The sequence below is a fragment of the Oculina patagonica genome, unplaced genomic scaffold, assembly GCF_052425735.1.
Source record: "Oculina patagonica isolate OP01 unplaced genomic scaffold, crgOcupat unplaced708, whole genome shotgun sequence".
In the NCBI taxonomy this organism is placed as follows: Eukaryota; Metazoa; Cnidaria; class Anthozoa; order Scleractinia; family Oculinidae; genus Oculina; species Oculina patagonica.
In genome coordinates, this window is record NW_027558590.1 from 1 (window position 1) to 7744 (window position 7744).

Genomic DNA, 7744 nt, shown 5'->3' on the forward strand with positions numbered 1-7744 from the left:
ATATTTTTCCACAAACCTTGCTTATCTGGTATTAAAGCAATATAAAGCTCTGGTAACACATTGTTAATTTTAACAAGATGATGTACGAAGTAATAGTATTTGAGGATTAACGAGAGACAAATACCTTGGAAATTTACTTTAATAAAAATTCAAGATATTTTTTTTTTGAATGACTTACATCTGTGGAAAATAAAAACAAATTGTTGATTAATGTAAATCCGTTATTTCCCGTGATATAAAACAGGTGGTGGCCTAATTAACAGTGGTTGCAAAATCAATACAAGAAATATAAAATGATTTTTGAATATCGTGATACCTGAAGCGAAATCGCTGCTAAGACAAACATGATTAAAAGTTTGCAAGTAACGTGTTACTTGGTGTGTTTCTAGCTAGCTCGACTTTGCGTTGTTACATTACTAAGTTTCACCACAAGAAGCGTTTTTCTATTGCTTTCCTTAAAGTAACCTTTCTCGGTACATTGAAACGATAGTTTAATTAATTTTGACAAATCATTGTGCGAGAAATAGATATCGTGTTACGAATTAATATATTAACAGTTTAAATTAGACGCAGAATCAGTTACGAAATTAAAGACATTGTCAGTACGCTGATTGCGGTTAAAAGTAATGGTATAAGGCTTGCGAGGAAATAAATCTCTGGAATAAATAAAGGAGCAATTTGTCTTAACAATCAAACTTAATTTAAAATAAATATAATTAGACACTATCGGGGAAAGATTGTACGTTATTTTTTAAAATCGAAATTGTGACATTACACCGTAATCGAGAAAAATAGAGAACAACTTTACGGCAAGACCCAACAAACGTTTTGCGATGTGCGTTAAAAGTTTAGACATTTGGAAAGAAAACCAGAAATGTAAAGCATACCGAAAGATAGAGGTTGTAATAGCGCTTATTGCTTTCTTACTCATTGTACAATCAGTTGGCGAAAACACCGGGATGAAAGAAGATCCACACATCGAGGAAGGTAAAACCATTGATGTTAACAAATAGTTCTTGCAATGCATGTTTTGATCTCTGAGAACATCATATAGCCTAATACTTACTGAAAAAAGTCTTTAATTCCAAGAATAAACATTATTTTGTATGAAAAGTGTTTCTACGGTAAAAAGATTTATTATTTCGTTCCGATTCACTAGGAATTATGAAACAACCACTAACAGAGTATTAAATATAAGGTCCGTTAAGTGAAGGTACATCGAGAGATAACCGTCCTCATGTGCACATAACGATTGTTTACTGAATAGATATTCCCAGACACATGTGCAGAAAGATACGATTCTCGAAGGTGCATTTTAACTCATTCAGGTCAGCCCAAATTTACTGACAAAATTAAGTTGTAGAAAATTGCAAGAGGATCCCATAGTGGCAATTAAAATAAATTGTCTTAGTTTCCTTTATTCATTGAGCTTATTTGTGTGATAGCAGTACTATATCATACGTTAACAATACCCAATAGGATTACTGTATGGTGGATATGTTGTAATCAAATCTACTTTAATTGACCACTCTCGCAGTTGGGCTTTTCAGGGCTAATGTGAACAAACACGGAAACAATTTTTTTCAAAGAACATAACATGGTTTAAAATCCCAACTGGCAGGAGGCAGACCAGTTGTCAATTTGCAAACGTAGCCGAGAGGTTGAACTCAGGGCTACCAAGAACAACACCATGCCTGAAAAACTTCTTGTCCCCTAGTGCAACGATTTTGAAACCCGAGTGAAGGCACACTTTCTTCCCAAGAAATAACGTCGCCTTTTCTAAATATCGCTGGTTGAAACTCTTTCTTTCATCGACCACGTTACCAAAAGGAATTTGAAATTAGCAGGGGATCTGAGGACAAAAAAAAGTCCAGGCCATTTTCTCTCAAATAGAGCCTGCACTGTGATTTTTTGCATACTTTGCCTATTGGTTGTTTATCAAGAGAATATGAATGGACATGCCCTTGTTGTTAAATTTTGAAACTAAAATGGGAGTCCCCATACCGTTTAGGAGCAACAGCACCTTGTATTCACTCAACATTCTTTATAATATCATCAGATTACATTAACGATTGCTTGCTAAATTCCAACGATTGTTTCTTACTCTACACTGGGAATCGGTCTATATTTATTTTACAGAAAGAAAGTTATTCCTTAAATCAAACCAAGAGAAACAAATGATTTGTCACCATACTCGTTTATGAGAAAAAGGTGATTTACCTCTCTGGCGAACTAAAGCCCGGGCCAAACGAGGATGAGAGTTGATGAGAGTTCAAACTCTCGCTCTCGTTTGTCATGGAACTCTCATGCACTCTCATAAACTTTGAACGTGCTCAAACGTTTCATGAGAGTTGATGAGAGTTGACGAAAACTCTCATGAGAGTCAACTCTCATCAACTCTCATCTTCGTTTGGCCCGGGCTTTAATGGCATTTTTAATGCGTGCGCGCTAAACACGTGAAATTATGTGCGGTAATTATGCGCAATGCAATACACATGTACTCACTCTCCTTTATTGTTGCAAATAACTTGACAGCTCCAGAAGAAGTGTCATGTACAGAGCTACCAGCCTGCCGCTACTTTCAGAAGCTGTGTTGGAGCACCGAGCACAGTTTATATGACTTTGTCATTAAGCACTGTCACAAATCGTGCAAGCTGTGTTGATAACTTGGTGGGTGTTGTTTATACATGTGTTATTCTTATTTTTGTGAAGGTGCGGTGGTCTTATATTATCTTACTGTGCTGGGCTCCGGGCTGAGAGTTTCGGCCTCGCGACCTGGGCGGGTTCACTGAGTTGTTCAGGGGCAACACACATTACTCTCAGTGCCTCTCTCAACCCACACGGGTACTGGACAATTATATGCTGGGGGGAACCCTACCATGGACTATCATCTCATCCAAGGGGAGAGTAGAAATACTCCTAGTCGCTTCTTGCTATAGAAACAGTATACTTTCAAGTATTTCATCAGTTATTAGTAAAAAAAATTAATAGAAATTATTATGATTTATCAAACACAGATGATGACAATGTAAAAATTAAGTGGACAGCTATAGGGATTTCGATTGCTTTGATATATTACCAAATTTTCCGAGCTAACATTTAAAATAAACGCATTAAATTCAAATAAGAGAATGGATATCTTGAGCTAGAGACTGGTAGGGTAAGGTAGCATTGCAATGATTGAATATATTGTTTTCAATTGGTTCTTTTTTTTTTCAGTAACAATACCCTCCGGCGGCTTACGCTTCATGGAACTGGTGTGACAACAGTCAAATAGGAAAAATGAAACCTGACAGGTCATCGGTGTCATTATATTCTAGATTTTGATTATTATTAGAAAGAAAGGTCAAATAGGCCATGTAGGCCGCAATGAAAAAAGTAAATAAATAAACAAAAAGTTTCAAGGCAGCGAATACTTCAATACTTAGCAGATTTAGAAAGATCCTGCCACAACTCATGAGTAGAATACAGTAAACACCCGCATATAAGAACAAATGGATTAAGAACACCAGGCTGAAATTTGGCTAATAAAGCCCCATTTTTATAAGAACAAGATCAGCCTGAAAAATTCAGCATGTTCTTATAAAATGGAAAAGGTGTCATTATAACATAAAAAACAAGTGATTTTATTCATCATTACCTATAATGAAGGACAGCCAGTCATCTCATCTATAGGCTTAATGATACAGTATTGATTGTGATCATTAAAATCAAATAATATTTATTAATTTATGCTAATTTTACATCTAGGGGCATTTTGGGGTAGTATTACTAATATAGAAATTTAAGAACATATTAAGAACACTTTGAGGCTGATTTGTCATTAAGTAGCCTTAAATATAAGAACCCAATCAGCCTGACCTCCGAAATCATGTGTTCTTATATATGCGGGTGTTTACTGTAGCCCAGCGCAGGACTTCTCGCATTCTCATTTCCTGGAGCTGCGAACCTTTTGCTCAGTACCAAAATGACAATGACCTCTGCCGGTTACGAGTTTCGATTGTCAGCCAATCAGATTTTTCAGCTGAAGTCCATGAATGGCGGACTCAACTTTGTTCCCAGAGCTTTTCCCTTACCAAGAGAAAAGCCCTGGGAACGAGGTTGTGGCGGACCTTATCAAAGAGGAACCGTTATGAAGTTCTTATTCGTGGTGCTGGCCTAAAGGTCGGGACATACTATGCGACAAGTCGCTCCGTGTGCACTGCTTACAAACAAGTCGCTGCGACAAGGCGTTTGTTTGGTGCACAAACAGCGAATTTGGAAGAGTGGGAATGCGAACTAGTTTTCCATATTCAATATGGCGAAAATACATGACGTGCTCTCATTGGTTAACTCATATTTTGTCGCAGCGACTTGTCGCAGCGATTTGTCGCAGACGTGTACACACGCTGCGACAACGCTGCTATCGATCATTTTGTCGCTGCGATGTGTCCCACAAATTCAAACCAGTTTGAATTCGTGCGACACGTCGCGGCGACAAAATTCTGTCGCAGAGACATAGTTTGTCGCATATCACACGAGGCGACATGTCGCAGCAACATGTCTCCGCGACGTGTTGCAGCGACGTGTTGCAGCGACGTGTCGCCTAGTGTGTCCCGGCCTTAAGGAGGCTCGATGTAGTTTTTTTAGCCGAAGGGTGGCTGTTTTGAAAATTAAAATTCTCTGGCAAGCCAATGTTCAATTTTTGCCAAAATACACCATAATGATCAAATATGACCAAATTGTAATTTTTTACCGGTCATTTTGTCAGAAATGTTACCATAGCAACCATTGACCGTTTCTTTTGTTCTCAAACAAGCTTGATTTTCTCGAAATCTAGATTGACTCTTGGTATTCATTTTTTGATATGTTCAAGTATAGGAGGTTGACTACCTATACACAAAATTTTAGGAAAATTTGTAAGAGCGTTTTCAAGTAAATCAAGAATGAAATTTTCAGAAAAAACCCGTTTTAATCTAAAATAGGCGCTTTTAACTTGTTTCGTATTATTTGAGCGCAGTTACTCTCACTGAAATATGAATACTTACACCATCAAAGACCATTTACTAAAAGCGAAAGAGCTTTTGCTTTAATTTGTTAAAATATATCGACTGCCAATTGTAGGAAATTATGAGGAATTAACATAAACTTTATTCTTGATTTACTTGAAAACGCTCTTACAGATTTTCCTAAAATTTTGTGTACAGGTAGTCAACCTACTATACTTGAACATATCAAAAAATGAACACCAAGAGTCAATCTAGATTTCGAGAAAATCAAGCTTGGTTGAGAACAAAAGAAAACGTCAGTGGTTGCTATGGTAACCTTTGTGATTAAGTGACGGGTAAAAAAATAAAAATTTGGTCATATTTGATCATTATGGTGTATTTTGGCAATAATCGAGCATTGGCTCCCTTGATAATTTTAATTTTCAATACAACCACCCTTCGGCTAAAAAAAACTACATCGAGCCTCCTTAAAGGATCGCAGTATTTGGGGACAAGAATGGACTTCCCGCCTCTACCTTATTCTTACCAATTTTCGCGCGTTCTTAACGTCGCGAAAATTCGAGAGGTGAATTTCGCGAGTATTAATTTTCGCGATTGCAAGAAAAATTAGAGAAAAAGTGTGTTAAATTTCGCGATTTTGTCAGTGTTCTATGGATCAGTCGTCAAAGACTAAGAAACCACTGGAAATACACAAAGGTCTGGCTCAATGTAAAAGCCTGCAAATGAAAACTTTAGTGACTGTACTAAAGAGGTTTTGAACCAATTTACAAGCTTGAAACAGTAATCAGAGGAAGGGTGCTAGTCAAAAACAAGACGGAAAGATAGTTGCAGTTCCAAACATTTAGTAATAGTAATTGGACTGAAATTACGAGCGCGATAACTCTCTGAATTGTACGACACGAGGTCCAATTACTAATTAATCGTATAAATAACAAAATTCGAGGACAGAAGTCATTGGCAACTATTTTTGTAAGAAAAAGGCAAAGGTAAATTCAATTGGTTGTGCAAAAAGCAGGAAAACAGCAAGAAAGAATCCATTCAAATGCGCGTGATTGACGCGCGAATGGCGTAGGTGCGGTGTCAAATTAGAGGTATCCACTTTGAAGTTGCTCAAATAGGATACCTGTAAATTTCGCGCAATATTTTGAAATCGCGAAAATCGCGAAAGTTAGTACTCGCGAAAATTAGTAAGAATGAGATAGTCATCACGAAGGCGTTTTGCAGGTTTCACTCACGCGACGGGGTCCGCGATCTTATACGGAGGGTCTGAATGGGGTTACTGAACTGATAACTGAGAATTGGTCAAAATGCTTTCTGTCAACTGAGAAATAACTCCTTTTTTAAATAAAATCTGAGAAATGGGATGAAAATAGCTGAGAAATGGGATGAAATTTTAACTGATAGCCGAGAAGTTACCGAAAATTTCACTAATAACTAAGGGACGGTCCATTATTTTTTTGGAGGGGGGGGGGGGGGGGATGAAAAATATTGAAAAAAATTGTTTGCAGGGCCTGGAAAGACAAAATAAATTGTTTGCAAACACGATATGTATAACAAAAACTAGTAAGAATTTCGAAAAAAAGTGTTTGCAGAGGTGCAAAGAAAATAATGGTCCCCCCTCCAAGAAAATAATGGTCCGTCCCTAAGGCCATTCCTTTTTTCTCTGTTTAGCGTTGTCCGAATGACCCAGATTTTCGCGTTTTCAAAAAAAAAATGTTATACAGAAGGTAATGAAGGCAAGACACATTATTTTAAATATCGGTTCATCCTCGTTACGCTGTTCTCGTTTGAGTTTAACCAGGACGTCGATTTTTCCTTCCTCCATTGCCAACATGTTGACTTAGTAACCATGTCTTCTTGTTTCCGGGCTCCACGGATATTATGTTGAGGTACCGGGCCTCCTAGTTCCAGACTCCTTATCCACTTTTTGTTTTGTTTTTCCGACCGACCGACGCAAAATCAGAAAACACATACGACGATAAACGAAATAAAAAGGGGATGGCCTAAGATTCCAGCACCCAGAACCAGACTTCCTCATTGCGTGCGTAGCCAAAAAAATTATAGTTCTTTTCTTGTTCAATGATTACTTTAATGACAGTGCTGCTATTTTTATAAGTTAATTTTGTGATTGCAAATGGTGAAAAATTTTATTTAAACTTAAGTAGCAAGTCACTCCGTCCATGCAAGAGCATCCTTCCTCAATTCTTCTTGCCCTTCTCCTAAAATAAGACAAGAAAATACTTATTAGCGTTTGAATGCTTTGTGTCTGGATGTGATATCAAGAGGAAAAAGTGCTCTTGCAATACTGAAGAAATATCTATTGGCAGTTAAAAAGTGAAGCAATATAATGTACATTGTACATTCTCCAACGAAATTGAATTGTTGATTCAACAATAGAATAATCTAAAATATATATAGAGAGAAAAGTTATACCTTCATTGAAAAATTTCGCTTTTTTGCGTACCAACCCTGTAAATTGTATTATTTGGCGCCAAAGAAGAAAAATTTAAGAATTGGCATACATTTTAAATCTAAGGTGGTTCTTTTATGTATTTTACTCAATGTAATGACAATTTTCTGTCCAAATTTTGCTAACTGTCTGATTTGTGACACAATTCTTTTAATAGCAGCTGTATGTTTTTGATGAATCACTTACTTTAGGAGCAAACCCCACAAGTCTTTTGGCAGCGAATTCGAGCCACAGCGTACTTTCGACTGCGGCTTCCCTTGCATACTCTATATTTCTTACAATACCA

General features: G+C 37.1%; 1 long non-coding RNA gene across 1 annotated transcript; it reads left to right on the forward strand.

Annotated features, from left to right (window-relative positions):
- Positions 1-770: 770 nt before the first annotated feature.
- Positions 771-3452, forward strand: LOC144641153 (uncharacterized). The gene is made up of 3 exons (XR_013568507.1): positions 771-987; positions 2536-2670; positions 3220-3452. It is a non-coding gene; the product is annotated as an uncharacterized LOC144641153 (long non-coding RNA).
- The last annotated feature ends 4292 nt before the right edge of the window (positions 3453-7744 follow it).